At 40.4% G+C, this 26,638-nt stretch overlaps 2 pseudogenes; one reads left to right on the forward strand and one right to left on the reverse strand.

Moving 5' to 3' along the window:
* Positions 18,505–18,950, forward strand: Gm19290 (predicted gene, 19290; annotated as a pseudogene).
* Positions 21,884–22,939, reverse strand: Gm6773 (predicted gene 6773; annotated as a pseudogene).

Genomic DNA, 26,638 nt, shown 5'->3' on the forward strand with positions numbered 1-26,638 from the left:
TTCAAGTCTCTGAAGAAAGAAATTAAAGAAGATCTCAGAAGATGGAAAGATCTCCCATGCTCATGGATTGGCAGGATCAATATAGTAAAAATGGCCATCTTGCCAAAAGCAATCTACAGATTCAATGCAATCCCCATCAAAATTCCAACTCAATTCTTCAACGAATTAGAAAGGGCAATCGGCAGATTCATCTGGAATAACAAAAAACCGAGGATAGCAAAAACTCTTCTCAAGGATAAAAGAACCTCTGGTGGAATCACCATGCCGGACCTAAAACTGTACTACAGAGCAATTGTGATCAAAACTGCATGGTACTGGTATAGTGACAGACAAGTAGACCAATGGAACAGAATTGAAGACCCAGAGATGAATCCACACACCTATGGTCACTTGATCTTTGACAAGGGAGCTAAAACCATCCAGTGGAAAAAAGACAGCATTTTCAACAAATGGTGCTGGCACAACTGGTGGTTATCATGTAGAAGAATGCGAATTGATCTATTTCTATCTCCTTGTACTAAGGTCAAATCTAAGTGGATTAAGGAACTCCACATAAAACCAGAGACACTGAAACTTATAGAGGAGAAAGTAGGGAAAAGCCTCAAAGATATGGGTACAAGGGAAAAATTCCTGAATAGAACAGCAATGGCTTGTGCTGTAAGATCAAGAATCGATAAATGGGACCTCATAAAATTGCAAAGCAAAAGACACCGTCAATAAGACAAAAAGGCCACCAACAGATTGGGAAAGAATCTTTACCTATCCCAAATCAGATAGGGGACTAATATCCAATATATATAAAGAACTCAAGAAGGTGGACTCCAGAAAATCAAATAACCCCATTAAAAAATGGGGCTCAGAGCTGAACAAAGAATTCTCACCTGAGGAATACCGAATGGCAGAGAAGCACCTGAAAAAATGTTCAACATCCTTAATCATCAGGGAAATGCAAATCAAAACAACCCTGAGATTCCACTTCATTCCAGTCAGAATGGCTAAGATCAAAAACTCAGGTGACAGCAGATGCTGGCGAGGATGTGGAGAAAGAGGAACACTCCTCCATTGTTGGTGGGATTGCAAGCTTGTACAACCACTCTGGAAATCAGTCTGGTGGTTCCTCAGAAAATTGGACATAGTACTACCGGAGGATCCCACAATACCTCTCCTGGGCATATATCCAGAAGATGTCCCAACCGGTAAGAAGATCACATGCTCCACTATATTCATAGCAGCCTTATTTATAATAGCCAGAAGCTGGAAAGAACCCAGATGCCCCTCAACAGAGGAATGGATACAGAAAATGTGGTACATTTACACAATGGAATACTCATCAGCTATTAAAAAAATGAATTTATGAAATTCCTAGGCAAATGGATGGACCTGGAGGGTATCATCCTGAGTGAAGTAACCCAATCACAAAGGAACTCGCACAATATGTACTCACTGATAAGTGGATATTAGCCCAGAAACTTAGGATACCCAAGATATAAGATACAACTTGCCAAACGCATGAAATTCAAGAACGAAGACCAAAGTGTGGACACTCTACCCTTTCTTAGAAATGGGAACAAAACACCCATAGAAGGAGTTACAGAGACAAAATTTGGATCTGTGACGAAAGGATGGACCATCTAGTGATTGCCATATGCAGGGATCCATCCCATAATCAGCTTCCAAATGCTGACACCATTGCATACACTAGCAAGATTTTGCTGAAAGGACCCAGATATAGCTCTCTCTTGTGAGACTATGCCAGGGCCTAGCAAACACAGAAGTGGATGCTCACAGTCAGCTATTGGATGGGTCACACGGCCCCTTATGGAGGAGCTAGAGAAATTACCCAAGGAGCTAAAGGGAACTGCAACCCTATAGGTGGAACAACAATATGAACTAACCAGTACCCGGGAGCTCTTGTCTTTAGCTGCATATGTATCAAAAGATGGCCTAGTCGGTCATCACTGCAAAGAGAGGCCCATTGGACTTGCAAACTTTATATGCCCCAGTACAGGGGAACACCAGGGCCAAAAAGGGGCAGTGGGTGGGTAGGGGATTGGGGGGGGTGGGTTTGGGGTACCTTTGGGATAGCATTGAAAATGTAAACGAGGAAAATACCTAATAAAAAAAATTGTCAAAAAAAAAAAAGAAAAGAAATTGGAGTGAGCACACTGCGAACAGCACAAGACTTGCTTTGTTTGTTTGTTTGTTTGTTTGTTTGTTTGTTTGTTCGTTCATTCATTTGTTTGTTGAGACAGGCTCTCATTAGCCCAGGTTGACCTTGAGCTCAGTGATCAACACTTTGTGCATGTTATGTAGGCATTCTACCAAATTAGCTACATCTCTAGCTAAAGCTTTGAAACTTCAAAGTCCACCGTCAATGAAACACTTCCTAACCCTGCCCCCAAACAGTACCACCAATTTTTAAATGCCCAAGTATTAAACACCCAAGAGTATGGGGAACGTCTCACTGAAACTATTACAGTGCTTAACTGTGAACCATAAAAATACCACATGACCTATGCTGTCCATAGGAACTGACCGTTTCTGTCCTACCAAGATCTACATCAGTGTACAGTGCTACCTGGAAGTGATAGACATATGATCTGACACAATCAGGCCTACAAGGCACTAATAAGTTACATGAAGTGGCCCACAATGTTACTCCTAAACCTTCTGTCTCCACATATAAGGACATGGTAGCCAGGCTACTTTAGAGACAGTCCAGTGGGCAGTGCTTGCTGTGTAAGCATGAAGACCTGAGCTGTGGCCAGGCACACCTGTCCCAATGATAAGAAGAGACAGGAGGGTTGTTGGTGCTTTCTGTCAGCTGACCTAGCTCCATGTTCAGTGAGAACCCTGCTGAAGAATGACAGAGCAATGTTGTGGATTGCACTGGTGCTGTTTGTATTTTTCTGTTAATTCCACTTCCTCAAGAGGGGCTACCCAGATGAGGAGTGGATCATGTACTCAGGAGAATTCATGTGAACCTCTCCTCATTTTAACTGTTCAAATCAAAGGCTAGAGCTGTGATTGTGCAGTGGAAGAGAAAGGTGATGATGGAGGTTTTAGAGAGGGAGACAAGAGGAAAAAGAGGGGCAGACAAGGAGGCAGAGGAGACAGAGGAAGATGAAGAGGAAGTGGAAGGAAGATGGAGCACATGGCCTGGAGAAGCCGCAGGTAGCAAAGGATTTCATAGCTGGTGAATAGAGTAGTGTAGTAGTATTATGTGCCCAATCTAGGCATGCAGCATATAAATATTATTGCTGAGTTGTGCTTTTCTTTCATGGACTTATTGAGGTTGGAGATTTACTGCAATAAATTGGAGCCTAATGTGGGACTCAAACCCACGACCCTGAGAATCTTGTGCTCTACCAACTGAGCTAGCCCTGTATATTCTTCTGACATCCGTAACCACAGAGTGCACACACAGACACACACTATATGCAGACACATGCTAAACACATATTCACTATACACACACTATACACATACTATATATACACACTATAAACATATCCACATGCTATACCCATACACACATGCTATACACACATATGTTATACATACAGTATACATATACACAACACAGACTATAGATATATTCAGTACACACTAAACATATACACAATACAAACTATACATACAAACTAAAATACACACACTAAACACTCACACACTGTATACACACACTATAAACACACAAGATACATGTACTATATACATACACACTATCACATATACACACAGTATACACACACAATATATACTATACATACACTATATACATAAACAGCACACACTATACACATACACAATATATACTATACACATACATATGTATACACTATACACATACATACACACATATACACATACACACAATATACACATATGCAATATGCACAATATACCCACTATACACATATGCAGTATGCACTTCACACATGCACATTACATACTATACATATAAACATAGACAATACACACTATACACACATACGCATTATACACTCACACTATACACACAGGCATACAACATACATACATAATACATAATACATACATACATACATACAACTCTTAGCTTATCTACTATGGAGATAAAATTCTTTGGTGATGTGAGGGACATTCAAGTACAGCCTTATTACAATGAACTCCAATGTCCAAAAACTGTTATTATTTTGTGTTTGTATCACAGTAAGAGCCGAGATTTTAAGCTCTACTAAAAACAAAACAAACAAACAAACAAAAAGACTTTATCTATTTATGTTCATAAAAAACTAATAGTAATATACTATTTTAAAATATCATATAGTTAATATATTTGGAGTTATTTAAAATTTATATTGAGAAAAACATGTATTTTCAATATTGCTGTAGACAAACATCTACATAAGACTTCAATTGATTGTTGTTTTATATTAAACAACTTTTATAATACTCATTTTTATTGTTACAATATTTTATAATTTTTAAGAATATCATAAAAAATGAAAGGCATTGCAGGTGTTGAAGGGGGGCTCTCTGAGAAGAGTTGGAATACAAAAGGGAAAGATGAATGTGATGTAAGTCTATTTACTCAAAATATGTTTTTAGATGTTAACAAATTCAGATAAATTGAAATTATGTATCTTTTTTCATCATAATGCAATAAAACTTAAATCAAAGGGGGGAAAAAAGAAGCCCTTCAAGATTATCATTTTAGCTGGGTAGGTTGGGTCGATGGTTGTTTGAGACCTAAATGGAAAAAAGAAAAAGTACAGGTAAAGATCCCACAGAGACACAGTTGACAGTTGACAGTTCAACCCCATACCCTAGGGAGTACCCTAACAAATGCAGTGAGCACAACAGAGAAAGGGGGAAATGATGGCGCTGTAAAAGCAAATTCCAGATGTGCACAGCAGGTTAGGAAACCAAGGAGCTCAAGTGTTTTGAAGTCATTCTTTTTAGAAAAACACCTGGGCAGACAACCCCACCCATGTCTTTCTTACAGCAAAGCCAGGCAGAGCAGATGAAAACCAAATATCTAAGCCTTTATTTTTGCCTAGCTGCTTCTAAGCCAGAAATCAATGAGTCACTATGAAATAAATCATAAAAAGAAAATAAAATGTACTTTCTCCTGGTGCATGTGATAGAACCTTATGTTGGCTGTAAAAACTGACTCTTGTAATTGAGGTAGGCTTCTGTGCCTCTACATTACATTCTTGTCTCTTGTTTACCTATTTAGTTTTGCTCTGGTAATAAATGTTTAGATTCTTCAGAAGCAGAAACTAAGCCAAGAATTTAGAAGTACTTTATTTATTAAGGGAATTCTCCCCAAGAGAAGTCTGGAAAAGAGTAGAGGAGACACACTATCAGCGACCTCTCATTCACAAGGACACAAAACTAGGAGCTCACAGCCAGCCAGTTAAGAATTATTCTGCAGAGGATCCAATATTTCACTAGAAGATCCAAAGAGCCAGACCCTCAAAGTAAGGCTTTACTGAAGTAGCCCGGACCTTACAAAGATGCACCCCAAACTTTACATCAACTCAGAACAGCACCCCAACCTGACCTGCCTGAGAGAAACTAAGGCCTTTGGACAAAGATGATGTTACCCAACCACCAATAATACTTCAGCACAGTCCCTGACATGTGTCCTTGTATGCCAACAAAATAAAAAGACAACAGAAACAGGACAAGAGATAATGCCAGTATCAGAGAGACCAACCATGGGCTTTTAAATATCCAATCCTTTGACCCTGCACTCAGAAGAAATCCTTCAAGCACAGAAACTGTCCTGATACACCATCATTCTCAGTGCCAAGCTCATGTCTGTGAATTCATCCATTTTAGACATTTCTCCACCAACTCTGTGCTATAGACAAGACATTCCAACACTCCATAGCTTTTTAGCCTTACAAATCTCTCATGGATTTGTAAATCCATGAGGCTCATAAAAGCTCCTTCATACTGCCAGAAATACCTAATATTATTTCTCATAGGGTCAAACAGGTGGTTAGTAGTTAGCTAACTACATTTTAACTAGAAATAACATTCTTAAGGCTACATGTTTCTCTTCTCCAAGTGCATCTATCTGTAAGCCCAGATCCACATCTGCTGTACACTGATGCTCTTGCAACCTGTTTGGTCCCATTGCATTATGAATAGGCTCTCTGTAACCTCAAATTTTCTGCATCCTGTGTTTTATTTGACTCCCTGCTTGGTGTACCTTCTAACACACTTTAGAAATAAAATGCTCAGGACTCTCTGTCTAACAATGATTGAGTTCTCCTCCCACACTTCATTGAGTGGGCTCTTTGTAGAGAAAATTCATCCTACTTAGAGAATTATTTCCCTTAGAATGTAAAGACTCGCCTTTATTATGTTCTATTATTTACTGTGTTGGTTGAAATGACTGGAGTATTATTTCTCTCTGTGTGTGGCCAACATTTTAATCTCTGAATGGTTCTAGAACCTTCTCCCTAAAGCCAAAGTTTTTATAATAATTGTCTCAGTAAAGTTTTTCTAATTCATATTGGAGACATAAATCCTTCTGTTCTGAGAAATTACCTAAAACTACTTAACTGATGAGTGTCTATCCTTTGAAGCTCTTGTCAAATTCATGCTGACATCTCCAGGCCCCTGAAATCATCTTTGATTTTTTTTACCCACAAATTATACAACTTCTACTTGATGAAGTGGAACCTGAATATCTACTGCTTATTCTCCTATTGCTTTGATATAGAATTTGAAGAGATGAAACAATGACTCTTATTCTTCTGTCTTTAAAGCAAATGTTGTGCTGCATTTTGCTGTTTAAAGAGCCACTGAGGCAAAAGAAACTGTTTCACTTAAATTTCTAGTAATTGCCATTGCCAAGGAAACTGTGCTGTGTACCGGCAGTAGTTGCTCTGCCACAAAACTCAATTGAATATCAGCCAGTCCTATGGAAACCCTCCCATTTCTCATTACTTCAAGGGTACATGTAGGCAACTTTTTAAGGAAACTCTGAATTTCTCTCCTGAACTGAAAAGTGAGACAATATTTAGGGGACGCTGTACCACTGAGCTCAGAGCTCTTCGTCAGAAATGGCAAGGGACTCCTTGGGGAAGTCCAGGGGTGGATTCTTGACTCTGACCAGACCACAGGTGGGCACAAAGGGCCAGGTGCACAGTGGGTTCCCAAGTGCAGCCACAACACCCAAAACACTCTAGAACCAAGAGGTTTTCGCTTTGAAATTGCTCAGAAACCCTAGAGGAGTTTTTTTCAATACTTAGTAATTTGTCTCTGTCTTTTTTTTTTTAACCTCAACATCTAACTCCCAGTTTACTCAAAGAAGATAAAAGGCATGTTCAGATTCTTGCAGCATGCTCTCATGTTTCTAAGGTAACTAAATTCTCTGACATTTTAAATCCGGGTCTAGCTTTTCGGGTGTGTTGGGGTGCCCTGGACTGGGCAATGTGGGAGTGCTGGGTTCTGATGATGGTGAGTGGCCTTGATTTCTGTTAGTAAGATTCTTACATTTGCCTTTCACCATCTGATAGTCTCTGGAGTTAGTTGTTATAGTTGTCTCTGGTTAGAGATTGTTCCTCTCATGAGTCTGTTAGCCTCTATCAGCAGACCTGGGAGACTAGCTCTCTCCTCTGAGTTTCAGTGGTCAGAGCACTCTCTGCAGGCAAGCTCTCCTCTTACAGGAAAGGTGCACAGATATCTGGTGTTCAGACGTCCCTCCTGACCGAAGATGAAGGCCCAAAACAGGACCTGTCCCAGAAGCTGTTAGCTTCTGTAGTCCACACTCTCACCTGCTCAGACTAGTCTCACAGGGACCTGGGAACCAAGATGGCACCCCCAGGTGCTCCTGTAAAGCCCTCCCGGGCAGGGCGGTCACCTCTCCTCTGGCAGGGAAGGTGCCCGGATGTCTAGAGCCCGAAAAGAGGGCTGCCTCAGAAGCTCTGTGGCTCCCGTCTGTCCCAGAAGTTGTTAGCTTCTGTAGTCCACACTCTCACCTGTGCAGACTAGTCTCGGTGGAGTCGCAGAACCAAGGTGAATCCTACAGATGCCTTCTCTGACATTTTACTGTTTGGGCAAAGAATATATGATTATATTCCCTTTATCCGGGATCCTTGAAAAATTAGGGTCCATTAAAACCCATGAAATGCTGTTGCGGCACCGCTCCACACCCTCATCTACACATGAAATGACTCTGTAATGCCCTCATCCACTTGGACATCACTTAAATAGCAGAGCAGAATATGTACCTGTGTGTTAGCCATTCCACAGCCCATACAAATCTGTCTTCCAGGAGGAGACTTCAGATCTTTGCTCTTTTCCTATTATATAGGATATATAGCCCTGTCCCATAATGGGAAAAAAATTAGTTTAGAGCCCTGAAAGATAGCTCAGTAGATAAAGGTGTTTGCCATCAAACCTAAGCATGTGGGTTTGATCCACCAGGACCTACATGGTAGAAGGGGAGCACCAATTCCCAAAAGTTGTCCTCTGATCTCCACACACATGTGCCTGGAACAAGCACTTCTCTAGAGTCTGGAGAGTTGATTAATAACTCACAGAACACATTCTTGAAAAAGACCTGAGTTCTATTCCCAGCACCCATGTCGGGCTACCTCACAACCACCTATAACTAAAAATAAATGAGTTTGGATGCCACATTCTCTATAAATTCAGGCCATCAGCTTTATGAGTATGAACATCTAGAACTCTTTTCTGGGAGTTCAGAAAGCCCAGATCCAGAAAGTACAATGTCATCAACCTTACCAATGGCTGTGGTTATTCAGGAAGAAATCTTGTCTTTCCACAGAACCCCACCCCATACTTTCCCACTATATTCTTATGATGTTGTGCTATAACTTTGGGGTTTATATCTGTCTCTTTACACACTTCTCACTCCCCTTGTCACCCTATCTATCATTTCTTAGGATGGCGGCGCTCATTTTGCCTCTGACCTGCTAGCCAACACCCCCTAATCTAGTATGCCAGAGCAACAGAGCAATGAAGGATGATGAGATTGTTTTTACATGAGGATAAATGGCCCTTGTAAGGACCTGGAATGCTACTCTGTGATAATATATACACAGGGCTGAATCAAGTGAATATTGGGAAATGGCACATGTGGCTTCTACAGGTCAGTCAGGGACCCTAAGGAGTCCCACAAGGTCTCAATTTTTCTTGAATTAATTTTAAAACTCTCCAATTTCCCCTTAATTCCTTCTCCCAAAGTATGATGAAGTTTTTGCAGACCACATAATAAGTCGCCAAGGAAGCTGAATGTAGAAATAGCTCTAAGAGTGTAGTTCTCTGCTTGACAAGGTAAAAATGTAGAACAATGAAATCAATAGTATTTGTTTGGAATATATATTATTTTGTGTATATAACTAAATAGATACATATATTATAACTAAATATATACTATTAATGATGTAAAAAATAGATATATAATTGTTTGTTTGTATTGAATCAGAGTTTCTCTCTGTAGTTCTGGCTGTCTTGGAACTAACTCTGACCTCAAATTCAGAGATCTACCTGCCTCTGCCTCCCAAATGCCAGAATTAAAGGTGTGCACCACCACTGCCTAGCATTTAAATGCTATTTTTAATAAATTATACAAAAATACTTTTTATAGGATATATTGACAGATACAATTCCTATAAACAAAATCTCTTGATAATTCTCAGTAATTTCTATAGTGAAAAGATTCTTGTGTCCCAAAAGTCCAAGACCCGGTTAAAAAACACAGCCTAGTAGCTTTTTCCCAACATACACAGACTAAAGGAAGAGGGAGGTACTAGGACACCACAGTTCTCCTAACAGATGCCTTCAGCTATAGTAACTTTTATAACAGAGTAGGGGAAAGACACAACCAAATAAGAGATATACTGCATAACTCAAAAAGACCTGGAAGTCACTTCCCAAAACTGTAGAGAAGGAAAAACCTCAGCATGTCCCAAAGCCATAGCTTCCCAAGCTGATTCTCAACAACCAGTCCTGTTGACATGGCTTTTGAGGTAGCCACATGTATAGACACTCCTGGTTTTCAAACACTAGTGTGTTTTGTTTTGTTTTTATATGAAGAAATAATGAAGCATGTTTTTCTGCCCACTCATATTCACAACTAATAGCATCTGCCATTCAGTCATCACCTCTAAGCCACAGTAAGCAAGCCAAGGCCATGCCCCATCCTAGCTATCACAGCTTTCATTGCAATAAGTGGATTTGAAACACTGAATGATTTGATCAAACAACTGGTTTTTCCCTAAATAGTATTCCAACTATGAATTTGCTTTTTAAGATAAAGAAATATGAGTTTTCATTTAAAATAATAACAATAATAATAGGAAAGTTTAGAGCCAGCCTAGAATAGAAATGGCTGCAATTATTTGTTCTCCTATTCCGGTTGCAAATGCACTCTAAAGCTATTCTTTTTAGGAACTAAAAATAAATGTTATTTTTAAAAGATTTTTTTCGTGACACATTCTTACCAAACAAATGCAGAAGCAGAAAATATAAAACATGTTAGAGAATTACATTTCTTCCATAAAAACAAATGACTAAACCAGGAATCTCAAGTAATTAGAACAAAACCAAACCACAGGAGATGCTCAGAGCCTGTAATAATAGTTCAGCTCCGCTGCCAACTTCTCTGAATTGAGAATCACCTAGATATACACCTCCATGTGTAGTCATGAGGGAGTTCCCAGAAAGATCTAATTTATAACTACCAGCAGATTAAGGTCCTGGACTGAATGCTAAGGATAAAATGCTTCTATCATTCACCTTTCTCTCTGCTTCTAACTGTAGATGCAATTTAACAATTGCCTCATGCTCCTACCACCAAACCTTCTCTACTCTGATGGACATCTCCTCAAACTACAAGCCAAAAATAAATAAATAAATAAATCCATTCTTCCTTTATTGTTTATGTCAGGTATTTTCTCAGAGCAAATGAAAAATATATAACAACACAGTGTTTAAAGAATTAAAAATGTAATCTCAAGCCCCACACATTGTATATGTAGCCCCTAATTTATAGAAAATCAGTTTTGTGTTTCATTGGGAATTGACATAATCGTACTGAGATGAAGGACCAGTATAGTTGGTCCTGTGAACAAATCTACCCTGCCCTCTATGTTTTGTAAATAAAATTTTATTGAAACAGTATTTTCATCTTTCAATGCACTGCCAATGGCTCCTTCTACACAGCAGCAGTGCTGAGTCCTGGTGACAGAAACTGCCCTTTGAGGCCTCAATGAGTGCCATCTGGATTGCAGCCAGTGAAACAGGCAGACTACCATTCTTCACTTTTTTCTCCATTCCCCCAAGTCTAATGCCCCAATTTCATCCCCAGCTCGGCAGCAGACCACATGTCGTGGCCTTCTCCTTCCTCTCTGCTTTTTTCTCCTGTTGATCACACAGATCTTCCTCTTTAAATCCCTTTACCCCACTCATTGCTTTATTCTATCTTCAACTCCAATAATCATTCCCTAGAAACCCATAGGTCACTTTGGCCAGCCAAGCAAGTAGGCGAATTAAAGATTGTCACCTCTCCCTCCATTTTTCCAAATACAATCATTCGTTTTCATCCCCAGCTCTATAGCAGACTTCCTGCTATGTCCTCCCCTCATTCTCTGCCCCCATTTCCAGGAGGACTAAGCAGATCCTGGTGAAACGCCTTGTTTTTCTCCCTCCTGTGGATGCCTTCAGTAACTACCTGCCTATTCCTAACCAACCAGTGGCCATACCTATCAAAATCCCAGAAGAAATTTCTGACAGGTAAAAACCAGCCAACACACTTTCTTAGGAACCAGAGGGTAACAAAAACCAAGGAACAAATCATCCACCCAATAAAGACAAAACCAGACATCAGCACTTAAAATTGTAATCTTGTTAAATCCAGATGCTTAGATGACATCATCAAAGCATAGTGAGTAACTTTCAGGACAGTATGTCTCCACTAGATGCCAGCAACTGTACCACTGCAGGCCCTACTTTCCAACATAGCTTAAGTACAGGAAAAAGACCTTAAAATGGCTGTTTTGAATACAGTCGAGGTCCTTAAAGAGGAAATGAATAAATCTCCTAGAGAAATTTCTGAAAATACAAACAGACAAATAAAGCAGTTAATCAATAGAGAAAACACAAACTAAAGCAAAATCTGAAAATGAAAATTTAAGAATTCAAACAGAAGCCTCAGAGACAAGATGGAAGAGAGAAGATCAAGTATTAAAGACACAGTAGAAAATATGGAAGGATATCAAAGAAATATCAAAGAAAGAATATTAAAGAATATCAAAGAAAATGTTAAATCTAAAAAAATGCTGACAAAATAATTCAGGAAATCTGGAATATAATAAAAAGAACAAATCTAAGAATAATGAATAAAAAGAGGAGAACAAGGGAAAGGAACCAGATCAAAGGCCCAAAAAATACTTTCAGTAAAATCACAGAAGAGAATTTTCCTAACCTAAAGAAGGAAATGTCTATAAAGATACAAGAAGCATACTGAACACCAAATACATTAGACCAGAAAAGAAAGTCTCCTTACCAATGATCAAAACATTAAGTGTAAAAAACAAAGAAAGAATTTTAAAAGCTGCAAGAGAAACAAAGTAACATATAAGCCAAACTTATTAAAATCATACCTGATTTCTCAATATAGACTTTAAAAGCCAGAAAGTCCATGACAAATGCAGACTCTAAGAGATCACAGATGCCAGCCCAGATTATTATACTCAGCAAAACATTCAATTACCATAGATGGAGAAAATAAGATATTTCATGATAAAGCTAAATTTAAACAATATCTACAAACCCAGCCCTACAAAAGATGCTAAAGGGAAAACTCGAACCTAAGAAAGCTAACTACAACCATGAAAAGCAAATCAAAAGAGGATAAACACATACTATCATGGATCGATGTAAACACATATACATACATACCAACAACAACAACAAAAACAAAAACAGGAATCAACAAACACTGCTTAATATCTCTCAACATCAATAGACTCAAATCTCCAATTAAAAACATAAAAAAACACAAGGGGAACAAATATGAGATCCATCCTATCACATCCAAGAAACTCACCTTAACATCAAGGGCACCCATTATCTCAGAGTAAAAAGACTCAAAAATAATTCCAAGAAAATAGACCTAAAAACCAAGCTAATATAGCCATTTTAATATCTAGCAAAATAGACTTGAAATCAAAACTAATCGTAAGAGATAGGAGCACTATATACTCCTCAAAAGAAAAAACTCTACCAATATTACATTGCAATTCTTAACATCTATGCTCTAAACAAAAGGGCACTATATAGCTTAAATATTGACTCTCACACATTGATCATGGGAGACTGCAATATCACTCTCTCCCTGTGATGGTTTGTATAGCCTTAGACCAGGGAATGGCACCATCTGAAGGTGTGGCCTTGTTAGAATAGGTGTGACCTGGTTAGAATGGGTGTGTCACTGTGGGTATGGGCATAAGATCCTCACCCTAGTTGCCTGGAAGTCAGTCTTCCACTAGCAGCCTTTGGATGAAAACATAGAACTCTCAGCTCCTCCTGCGCCATGCCTGCCTGGATATTGCCATGCTCCCACCTTGATGATAATGGACTGAACCTCTGAACCTGTAAGCCAGCCCCAATTAAATGTTGGTTTTTTATAAGACTTGCCTTGATCATAGTGTCGGTTGACAGCAGTAAAGCCCTAACTAACACAGAAGTTGGTACTGGGAGTGGGGTATTGCTGTGATAGGCCCGACCATGCTTTTATTTGAAAGAATGGGGACTTTTGGACTTTGGATTTGGAACTCAGTGGAATGCTTTGAATGGGGCTTAATGGGTCATCCTAGTAGGAATATGGAAGTCTTTGTTGCTGGGAGTAATTTGAACTGTGTTGACCTGGCCCAAGTGATTTCAAAGAAGAATTTCAGTATGTGGCATAAAGACTGTTTTTGTGGTATTTTGGTGAAGAATGTGGCTACTTTTTTTTTAATTTTATGGTTATTTTATTTTTCTATTGCAGTTTTCCTATTCTCTCTTTGTTCTATATGTTTTTTTTAAAATTAGGTGTTTATTCCATTCACATTTCCAATGCTATCCCAAAAGTCCACCACAACCTCCCACGCCCACTCCCCCACCCACCCACTACCACTTCTTGACACTGACGTTCCCCTGTACTGAGGCATATAAAGTTTGCACTACCAATGGGCCTCTCTTTCCACTGATGGCTGACTAGGTCATCTTCTGATACATATGCAGCTAGAGACATGAGCTCTGGGGGTACTGGCTAGTTCATATTGTTGTTCCACCTATAGGGTTTCAGATCCCTTTAGCTCCTTGGGTACTTTGTCTAGCTCCTCCATTGGGGGCCCTGTGATCCATCCAATAGCTGACTGTGAGCATCCACTTCTGTGTTTGCTAGGCCCCGGCATAGTCTCACGAGAGAGAGCTATATCTGGGTCCTTTCAGCAAAATCTTGCTAGTGTATGCAATGGTGTCAGCGTTTGGAAACTGATTATGAGATGGATCCCGGGATATGGCAGTTTCTAAATTGTCCATCCTTTGGTCACAGCTCCAAACTTTGTCTCTGTAACTCCTTCCATGGGTGTTTTGTTCCCAATTCTAAGAAGTGGCGGAGTGTCGACACTTTGGTATTCATTCTTCTTGAGTTTCCTGTGTTTTGCAAATTGTATCTTGTATCTTGGGTATTCTAAGATTCTTATCAGTGAGTACATATTGTGTGAGTTCTTTTGTGATTGGGTTACCTCACTCAGGATGATGCCCTCCAGGTCCATCCATTTGGCTAGGAATTTCATAAATTCATTCTTTTTAATAGCTGAGTAGTACTCCATTGTGAAAATGTACCACATTTTCTAAATCCATCCTATGTCGAGGGACATCTGGGTTCTTCCTGGCTTCTGGCTATTATAAATAAGGCTGATATGAACATAGTGGAGCATGTGTCCTTCTTACTGGTTGGAACATCTTCTGGATATATGCCCAGGAGAGGTATTGCTGGATCCTCCAGTAGTACTATGTCCAATTTTCTGAGGAACTGCCAGACTGATTTCCAGAGTGGTTGTACAAGCTTGCAATCCCACCAACAATGAAGGAGTGTTCCTCTTTCTCCACATCCTCGCCAGCATCTGCTATCACCTGAATTTTTGATCTTAGCCATTCTGACTGGTGTGAGGTGGAATCTCAGGGTTGTTTTGATTTGCATTTCCCTGATGATTAAGGATGTTGAACATTTTTTCAGGTACTTCTCAGCCATTTGGTATTCCTCAGGTGAGAATTCTTTGCTTAGCTTTGAGCCCCATTTTTAATGGGGTTATTTGATTTTCTGGAGTCCAACTTCTTGAGTTCTTTATATATATATTGGATATTAGTCCCCTATCTGATTTAGGATAGGTAAAGATCCTTTCCCAATCTGTTGGTGGCCTTTTTGTCTTATTAACGGTGTCTTTTGCCTTACAGAAGCTTTGCAATTTTATGAGGTCCCATTTGTCAATTCTCGATCTTACAGCACAAGCCACTGCTGTTCTATTCAGGAATTTTTCCCCTTTGCCCATATCTTCGAGGCTTTGCCCCACTTTCTCCTCTATAAGTTTCAGTGTCTCTGGTTTTATGTGGAGTTCCTTAATCCACTTAGATTTGACCTTAGTACATGGAGATAGGAATGGATCAATTCTCATTCTTCTACATGATAACAGCCAGTTGTGCCAGCACCATTTGTTGAAAATGCTGTCTTTTTTCCACTGGACGGTTTTTGCTCCCTTGTCAAAGATCAAGTGACCATAGGTGTGTGGGTTCATTTCTGGGTCTTCAATTCTATTCCATTGGTCTACTTGTCTGTTGCTATACCAGTACCATGCAGTTTTTATCACAATTGCTCTGTAGTACAGCTTTAGGTCAGGCATGGTGATTCCACCAGAGGTTTTTTTTTTTTTATCCTTGAGTAGAGTTTTTGCTATCCTAGGTTTTTTGTTATTCCAGATGAATTTTTCAGATTGCCCTTTCTAATTTGTTGAAGAATTGAGTTGGGATTTTGATGGGAATTGCATTGAATCTGTAGATTGATTTTGGCAAGATAGCCAATTTTTACTATATTGATCCTGCCAATCCATGAGCATGGGAGATCTTTCCATCTTCTGAGATCTTCTTTAATTTCTTTCTTCAGAGACTTGAAGTTCTTATCATACAGATCTTTCACTTCCTTAGAGTCACACCAAGGTATTTTATATAATTTGTGACTATTGAGAAGGGTGTTGTTTCCCTAATTTCTTTCTCAGACTGTTTATCCTTTGTGTAGAGAAAGGCCATTGACTTGTTTGAGTTAATTTTATATCCAGCTACTTCACCGAAGCTGTTTATCAGGTTTAGGAGTTCTCTGGTGGAATTTTTAGTGTCACTTATACATACTATCGTATCATCTGCAAGTAGTGATATTTTGACTTCTTCCTTTCCAATTTGTATCCCCTTGGTCTCCTTCTGTTGTCGAATTGCTCTGGCTAGGATTTCAAGTACAATGTTGAATAGGTAGGGAGAAAGTGGGCAGCCTTATCTAGTCCCTGATTTTAGTGGGATTGCTTCCAGCTTCTCACCATTTACTTTGATGTTGGCTACTGGTTTGCTGTAGATTGCTTTTATCAAGTTTAGGTATGGGCCTTGAATTCCTGATCTTTCCAAGACTTTTATTATGAATGGGTGTTGGATTTTGTCAAATGCTTTCTCCGCATCTAATGAAATGATCATGTGGTTTTTGTCTTTGAGTTTATTTATATACTGGATTGCGTTGATGGATTTTTGTATATTGAACCATTCCTGCATCGCTGGAATGAATCCTACTTTGTCAGGATGGATGATTGTTTTGATGTGTTCTTGGAACTTAATGATTCCTTGGTCAAGGATGTAATAAAGAAAGAAATTAAAGACGTTTTAGAGTTTAATGAAAATGAAGCCACAACATACCCAAACTTATGGGACACAATGAAGGCAGTCCTAAGAGGAAAACTCATAGCTCTGAGTGCCTCCAAAAAGAAGCTAGAGAGAGCATACACTAGCAGACTGACAGCACACCTAGAAGCTCAAGAAGAATGAAAACCAAAGTGTGGACACTTTGCCCCTTCTTAGAATTGGAAACAAAACACCCATGGAAGGAGTTACAGAGACAAAGTTTGGAGCTGAGACAAAAGTATGGACCATCTAGAGACTGCCATACCCAGGGATCCATCCATTAATCAGCTTCCAAATGCTGACACCATTGCATACACTAGCAAGATTTTGCTTAAAAGACCCTGATATAGCTGTCTCTTGTGAGACTAGGCCGGGGCCTGGCAAACACAGAAGTGGATGCTCACAGTCAGCTATTGGATGGATCACGGGGCTAGAGAAAGTACCCAAGGAGCTAAAGGGATCTGAAACCCTATAGGTGGAACAACAATATGAACTAACCGGTACCCCCCCCCCTCCGAGCTCATGTCTCTAGCTGCATATGTATCAGAAGATGGCCTAGTCGGCCATCAGTGCATTAGTGGAATGAGAAGCCCATTGGTCATGCAAACTTTATATGCCTCAGTACAGGGGAACGCCAGTGTCAAGAAGTGGGAGTGGGTGGGTGGGGGAGTGGGTGTGGGAGGTTGTGGTGGACTTTTGGGATAGTATTGGAAATGTAAATGAAATAAATACCCATTAAGAAAAAAATAAATAAATTCAGATGAAATAAAATTACATCCAAAAAAAAAAGTACTATTCTCAGCTTCATATGAAAAGATAAAAAATAGTCCAGGATAGCTAAAAAAAAGAAAAAGAAAAAGAAAGAAAGAAAGAAAGAAAGAAAGAAAGAAAGAAAGAAAGAAAGAGAAACAATAAAAAATTGTTGGAGGACCTACTATTGTCAATTTCTTGTTGTATTACAAAACTATATTAATTAAAACAGCATGATGTTTACATCATGACACATTTGTCAATGGCATAGCATTAAAGCCCCAAACAGCAATCCTCACACCTATAGACAGACATCTGATTTTTTGGTAAAGAACCCAGAAATACACACTGGAAAAAACACAAATGGTGTTGGTCAAGCTGGATAACTGCATGTAGAAGTCTGCAAATAGATCCATATTGATCACCCTGTATTAAACTCAACTTCAAATAGACCAAAACAGACCTCAACATAAAACCAGATACACTGAACCTGGTAGAAGAGAAAATGGGGAATAGACTTGAACTCATTCACACAGACTTTCTCAACAGAACACCTTTAGAGCAGGCAGTAAGATGAACAATAAATGCAATGTCATGAAACTGAAAATCATCTGCATGACAAAGTACACCATCATTTGTACAAAGAAGGTTACAGGATGAGGAAAGACTTTTTTTTTTTTTTTACCAACTACAGATCCAATAGAAGGCTAATATACAAAATATATAAAGAACTCAAGAAACTAGGTATGAAAAAAACAAATCATCTAATTTAAAATGGGGTATAGATCTAAATAGAAAACACAAATTGGTTTGTTTCCAGTTGGCTCTGGCTGGAAGATTGAATATTGAGTGTCCTAGGAGGTCAGATTGTTGTCGACATGGCTGTTGGACACGGATATGAACATGGACATGAACATGGACATGGACATGGTAAAATGGAACTTCCAAATTACAGACAGTAGAAAATTGAAGGGATGACATTAGAAACGATGCAGAAGAAACTTGCTGCCCGAGGGCTGAGGGATCCATGGCTCGCAATGAGGCTTGAAGATACATGGACGGCTTTGCAGGCAACATCACCTTCATGAGCATAATATTAAAAGGATTCAAATGGGGGTTTGCTGTGTTTGTGGTAACTTTGGGGGCTGAATATTTCCTGGATTTCCAGAATGATGATAAGAAGCATCACTGATGAGAGTGCCTTGTGATGTCTCTCATAAAAATAAGATTCTCTCGCTGTAGCAAACAAAAAGAAAAAAGAAAAAGAAAACACAAATGGCTGACACTTTAAGAAATGTTCAGTGTCCTTAACTATCTATAAATGTAAATCAAGACTACTTTGAGATTTCATCTTACACCTATCAAAATGGCTAAGATCAAAACACAAGTTAGTTCATGCTTTCGAGGTTGGGGAGCAAAGGGAACACTCATTTGTTGCAGGTAGATGTACCAACTTGTCCAGCCACTACAGAAATCAGTGCGGAACCCACACCTGACACTGCTTGGGTGACTGAGAGTAGATAGTCCAAGGATCTAGGGTAAATCCAAATAATATTGATATATATATAGACTCCTAATGCTATTCTGCTGTACTCATAGATCAGTGCCACATACAGCCCTCATCATAGAGGCTTCCTACAACAGAAGGGAACAAATACAGAGACCCACAGCCAGACATTATGCAGAGTCCTTGAAACACTCAGCCCTAAATGGAATGTCTCATTCAAATCCCTCTCCTCAGGGATCAGGAAATCCCATGGAAGAGGAGGTGTGAAGAATGTAAGAACCAAAGGGAATGGAGGACACCAGGAGAACAAGGGCCTCAAGACCAAGATGATCAAAACTCATATGGACTCACAGAGACTGCAACAGCATTCACAGGGCCTGCATGGGTCTGCACCAGATCCTCTGTACACTGTATTATGGCTTCCAGTTTAGTGGTTCTGTGGGGTTCCTGAGTGTGTGAATGAGTGGGTCCCTGTTTCTTGGGCTTTCTCTTGGGCTCTTTTAGTTGTGTTTGTTTTGTACAATTTTAATGTATTAGTTTTTGCTTACCATATCTTATTTTATTCTTATCTCTTAGAAGCCTGTTTGTTCTCTAAGAGAGACAGAAAGAGAGTGGATCTAGATGGGTAGGGAGGCAGGGAGGAGCTGGGAGGAGTAGAGGGAGGGGATGCTCTAATCAGAACATATGTGAAAAAATTACCTTCAGTAAAAGCAGGGAAGAGTACAATCTGTCCTTCGCTTTAAAAGTTTCAGTGTAGCTCTGAGAATACTAGGGCCCTTCTTGATCCAATTGTGTTTGAACCAAGGCTTAAGGAATAGGAAACTCAACAGCCATCAGAAGCCAATCTGACAAAGTGGCTCTTGTGTTTGTTCTTTCATGTCAATGAAAGTGAAGACGCAGGCTCTCCAGCAGTAAGCAAAGGAGAAACAAGCTTCTCTAAGAGAAGTTTTTTTAAAAAATGAAAAACTAATGAAAGTGAGAGCAAATTCCTGAGTGGGCAGGGTTCCTAAGGAAGGAAAAGGCCACTGAACCTTTTTGTCTATGGGTTCTGTTTTTGAGCCATATCTCACTATGTAGCCTGGACTAGACTGGAACTATCTAGACCCAACTGGCCTCAAACTCATAGATCTGCCTGGCTCTACCTCCTGAGAGCTGGAGTGTGTGAATGGTGTGTCCACCATGTCTGGCTTTGTGTGGGGAATTTTATAGAACTTGAAACTTGACAAAGACTGAGGAATTTCATTATTGAGCACTTACAGGGTCCATGCTCTATCTTGTTCCATGGGCCCAACCAGGGAAATGGCTGTGCTTGGTTCACGTGTTGCCTATTAAAAGTAACTGGCACCTTCTATTTCTACATCCTGACTCCTATTTTATTAGCTTCTGGCCTTACTTGTTATTGCCATTATCAGCCCAGCATGTGCCTTGTTAACTGATAATTGAACTAAATGGTCTTTCTTCTCATGTTCATGTGAGTAGCTTACAGTTTTACCATGGCAGAGAGTTGATTCTTTTACAGCTTTCACGATGTAGCTGCCATCTGTCTTGGTTATCTCATATTTAGTTCCTTGTCTATGGAAGGATCTGGAGGCCTCTGTTGGGAACAGATAGAAGCTTCTTGTTAGAAGCCACTCACACTCACTATGGACCCTGGTACCATTAACTGTGTGGGAAATGATAGCATTAGAATGGCTACAGTACCTTCTATGTCTTCTGTGAAAAAGGAGGGTCATGGGAGGCAGTTAGAATGCAGACGGCTAACCAGGCCACACTACCTTTGCCTCTTAGGGCCTGTCTGCCTCATACCAGGTCGGTTTGGCCATCTCATACCCAGCTGCTAGCCTTCTTAACAAAGTTTCCTTGGGATTCCCAGCCTGGCTACTTTAACCATGTTTCATTTTAACATCTGTTTTCATTGCAACATGTGTGAGCAATTTGTGGTCTTCAGCATGGGCCCTTTTCCTACTGCCTACAATAAACTTGTTCCTGCCTTATTTTAACTTCTAGGACAAATTCAAAGAAGATAGAAATCTGTATAAAGAAGATAAAAATCAGCATGTTTTTCGGCCCACAGTCAGTTAACTAGAATCAACCAAAATGGTGGTGGGATGAGGAGCCCTAATGCTGGGAGCACTGACCTCAATTGGAGTGGCTATAACCATATTGAGATCACCAAAATCTAGAAAGAGTCCTGAAATTGTGTTATACCTTAAAGGCATAAGAAGCCCCTTACCTCAATATAGACAACTCTGAGAGCCACACCGACTCCACAGTCAGTGACTTAACAGCAATTTATCACCTCTAATGTCTGTAATTTTGCAGTTTATGTTGCACTCTGTCAGGTAATTTGTCACTTCTTGCCTAGGCTCAAATGCAGGTACAAGCCCCAAAGTGTCTCCTTGGGGCAATATTGCTATGATGTCATTGGCCAGAGCAAGTTCTATCAGAAAGCACAGAGGGTACAGAATACTGAAGGCTCTGATCAGAGAGAATTCTGTTGATTAGATTATGCCCAACTCATTATACTATCTATATTTAAGTTTGACAAAAATTGGAAGCCAGTTCCCATATAATTGAGGAGTCACCTTCCCTAGCATTACAGAGTTCATTTTATGTTGGATACTACATTTGTTATCATACATCCCTAGGAAGTAATTGTCCTCACTTTTTGGTGCAATTAAGTTTATTAATGGTATTCAAGAGAGTAGGTAGGCCAAATTGGGACAGGGACTCCTCAGCAACTGAGGGCCTTTCTTTAGGCTCTCAGTGTCCTTGCTGGAGTTGATAGTCCAAAGTTTCTTACTCCTTGGAGGACATGTAAATCATGAGGTGGAAGAGTGAGAATTGTTGGTGAAGTCACAGGAGACAACCTTGTCCTCAGCGTAGCCCAGGATGCACTTCAGTGGGCCCTTAGATGCCTGCTTTGCCACCTCTTAATGTCATCATACTTGTCAGGTTTCTCCAGGTAATATGTCAGATCCATAACAGATACACTAGGGGTAGGAACAAGGAAGGCCATGCCAGTGGGCTTCCCGATCATCTCTGGGATGACCTTGTCTACAGCCTTGGCAGCATCAGTGGATGCAGGGATGGTGTTCTGAGCAGCCCCAAGACCATCATGCCACAGCTTTCCAAAGGAGCTATCCACAGTCTTCTGAGTGGCAGTGATGGCAAGTATCATGGTCATGAGCCCTTCTATGATGCCAAAGTTGTCATGGATGACCTTGGCCAGGGAGGCTAACCAGTTGGTAGTACAGGATGCATTGCTGACAATCTTGAGTAAGTTGCTATATTTCTCATGGTTCACACACATCACAAACATGGGATCACCATCAGAAGAGGCAGAGATGATGACCCTTTTAGCCCTGCTCATCAAATGAGCCCCAGCCTTCTTTATGGTGATGAAGATACCAGTTGACTCCACAACATACTCAGCACCACATCACCCCATTTGACGTTAGTGGGATCTTACTCCTGAAAGATGGTGATGGGCTTTCTGTTGATGACAAGCTTCCTATTCTCAGCCTTGACTGTGTAGTTGAATTTGCCATGGGTAAAGTCATACAAGGACATGTAGACCATGTTGTTGAGGTCAATGAATGGGCCGTTGATGGCATCAATCTCCACTGTGCCAAGTGCATAGCAGAAGGCAGCCCTGATAACCAGACACCCAATATGGCCAAATTTGTTCACACCGACCTTCACCATCTTGTCTACAGGATGAGGCTGACACTGCACGAGAAGATGTGGCTGTCTCTGAAACAAAAAGGAGCAGATAGTAATTGTCCTCATTTTCAAATGAGAAAGCTGAGACTTTTGCCAAGGCTATTCAGCTAATTGTTAAAGGAACTGGAATGCAACCTGGTTTCATAGGATCACAGAACAAACACCCAGACATCTGAGCTACCATCTTATGTGCCCATTTGCAGAGGACTAGTGGCAGACATGATAGTGATCTAGAAAGGAGGACATGAAAGTTAAGAAAGAAAAGTGACTCAAAGATAGCTCAGATTACAAACCACCAAGGCAGGGAAAGTATGCAAATGAAAACCAGCCTTGAGTCAAGGAAAATACCAGTCATCTATACAACTCAGCTCTTAATGATTCTTGAGACGTGAAGGATTACAGGGACAAAGCTTAAGATAAATGTTCAAGGGTCCGGCAGCTCCAAGCAGCTAACACAGAGGAAGAACCACTTGGACGAGCTCCCCACTTACCAGTCTTCCTCTCAGTCTATGCCACATCTGTACATTTTGATGTTTGTTTGTTTATTTATTTGTTTGTTGAGGCAGGGTCTCTTGTAAGCCATGCTGGCCTTGAATTCACTATAAAGATGACATTGGACTTCTGATCCTCCTACCTGTACCTCCCAGGTGCTGAAATTACAGGCATTGCTACACCTAGTTTTATGTATATTGGGTATCCAACCTATGACTTTGGGCATGCTAGGCAAGTGTGTTACCAATTAAGCCTCATCCCCAACTCCCAACTTGCTCTTTCAGAACCCTCTAAATTGCTTTCTGGACAGAAGGTTTGTAGTTCTACAGACCTGTTTTGTAAAAATGAATCTGTTGGTAGAGCTATCACGTCTGTTTGGATAAAGTAAAGCTCCCCCAGTTTCAAAGGGGGAAGTAAAAGTGTGTATGGCCATAATCACTTCTGCTTAAAACTTTATTTCAGTTGGTATAACAGAATGACTTATCAGTTATAAATTAGAACAAATAATTGTATGTCTGGTCCTTGTATCCTAATTTTATCAATGGAATTGTGCACTAATTACTATTATACTTTTTTAGGTGTCCTTTGTAATACACCATGTATAAGTCTTAGTTTTTAAATTTTTCTGCATAGTTAAATCATAATTAAATCTGTTTCTGATGCTCTTTTTAAAAAATGCTTTCTGGTCAACTGCTTTGATGATATCATGGCTAAGAAGATGGAAGGATAGATACTCAGGCCTTATTAAAGAAAATAATAAGCTCTAGGAAAGTACAATCCTGGGAGAAGAAGTGGGGTAGGTCTGTGACTAAGTAAAGTAACTACTTAGGATGCTTAGGAGGATTGCAAATTCAAGCCTGCCTAGGCTCTATACCTAGTGAGTCTGTCTATGAAAAAATGTTTTATAAACTGCAGAGAGAGCTCAGTAAAATCCCAACCTAACATCTCCAAGTAAATAGACAGAGGTTTTGTGGGGACTCAGGACATAGCTCAATGGTAGAGCACTTGATAATATGTTCAAGGGCATATGTTTGAATTGCAAGCATTTATTTGGAAATACTTTATTAGTAGTAGCACAAATGTACTAGCAGATTGGGGGTAGACAAAGCAAGCACTTTCTATCACACTGACCTGCAAGTGCCTTCACTAGCCTCACTCACACAGTGTGACTTGAATGGTCCTCAGAGTCAGCCTGAAAAGGCAGGGAGTCCTGTGTCTACAAGAACACTACCAGGACGGGGTGAAATGCATTTGCTCAGATCTAGTGTAGTGAGTCCTGAGGAACTCTTGTGGAATCCACAGTAGGAAGTAAGCCTGGGTTCATAACAAAAGGAATCTTGCACTAGAGAATGGCTTTCTATCCCTAAGGAACAAGCCAATGACAGGCTGGGGAATGCATCTTGGAAGAAAAAGTCATCATGGGACACACAGCAGCTAGCTAATACAAAAGCTCACACCAAGGTCAGTCACCAAGGTGCTCTGGCTATGACTTAAAAAGAATGTCTGCAAAGGTGTTAGAAAAGCCCAACACATGCCCATTAAGTAAGCCCAGTCCTGGGCCTGGTTCTTTCCAGGCTTCAGTTCCAGTGGAACTGGACATGTTGGGAACCCAGAAGGACACAGAAGAATGAGCCAAAATGAAAGCTGATGTTTAAAATGCATAGAGTGGATTATCCCATCCATCTCTGTATCAACTACATTCGAGAAAGTTCTCTCCATCACACAATAGTGATTAGAAGAGTCTCTCCTTTCACTAGCCAAGATGGACCGGCCATTCCAAAGGGCTTAAAAGAAATGGTAACAGTGAAAATGACTTTCAAGTTCATTCCAGAGTGCTGCCAATGTAACACATCAGTTAACAGAAATATAAGCAGCTAATTTGAGACTGTTTAAAAGACAGTAGCAGTGAGTTTGTTCCTAAGGAAGAGAAGCTGAGTACGGTGACAGAAAATATCCAAGTGGTGGAGGATGCAGAAAGTCATAGATAGGAAAGGCAAAAGGTAAATAGAGAGAGCTCTGGTGATAAATGGTTACAGGCATTTATAAAGGCTGATGTGAGGATATATTACTATAATTCTAACACATGAAGCTATCTTGGGCAGCATAGTGAGTTCAAGGCAAGCTTGAAGTACATAATAAGCGGCCAGACATGTTGGCTCATGCCTTTAATCCCAGCACTTGAGAGGCAGAGGCAAACGGATTTCTGAGTTCGAGGCCAGCCTGGTCTACAGAGTGAGTTCCAGGACAGCCAGGGCTACACAGAGAAACCCTGTCAAAAAAAAATAAAAAGCTGCTAGAGTTACTTTGGTACTGTTGCATCAAGGCTTTGGGAGGTTGCTGGACACTAGGGAACCTCCTGAAGAGAAGAGGTGTCTGTGGTACATACCAGCTGTGGTGCTCTGCCAGTGAAGCCCACCCAGGAGGCAGTCAAGCCAAGGCACTAGGACCTCAGTGAAGAGGATGGTACAGTACTGCAGTAGGAAAGGTAGTGAATGCTAGTAAAGACCCACAGTCCAAGATCGAAAATCTTAATTAAAAACTCAGAAAAAGACCAGCAGAAGGGAGATCATGAAATAGATCATGGCTCAAGGTCTTCAGCTCCTAGGCATGACTCCATTTCTAGCAGTCCAATGTAAAGATGAGCCACCATCAACAACATCTACATCAACAAAGACACATCCCAATAAACTTGACCTGAGTCAGCCTGTGAGTCTGATGAAACTGAAATGCTCTGCATATGCTCAGTCCAGCAAGTGGCACTATCTTTGGAGTGGGTGTACTACTCTGGGTGTGGGCTTTAAGACCCCCATCCCAGCTGCCTGGAAGCTAGTATTCTGCTAGCATCCTTCAGATGAAGATGTAGAACTCTCAGTTCCAGCTGTACCATGCCTACCTGGATTCAACCAGCTCTGGGGATACTGGTTAGTTCATATTGTTGTTCCACCTATAGGGTTGCAGACCCCTACAGCTCCTTGGGTGCTTTCTCTAGGTTCTCCAGTGGGGGCCCTGTGTTCCATCCTATAGATGACTGTGAGCATCCACTTCTGTATTTGCCAGACACTGGCATAGCCTCATACGAGACATCAGGGTCCCTTCAGCAAAATCTTGCTGGCATATGCAATAGTGTTTGGGTTTGGTGGCAGATTATGGGATGGATCCCCGAGTGGGGTAATCTCTGGATAGTCCATCCTTTCGTCGTAGCTCCAA

This window comes from Mus musculus, chromosome 14 (assembly GCF_000001635.26).
Source record: "Mus musculus strain C57BL/6J chromosome 14, GRCm38.p6 C57BL/6J".
Taxonomy (NCBI): Eukaryota; Metazoa; Chordata; class Mammalia; order Rodentia; family Muridae; genus Mus; species Mus musculus.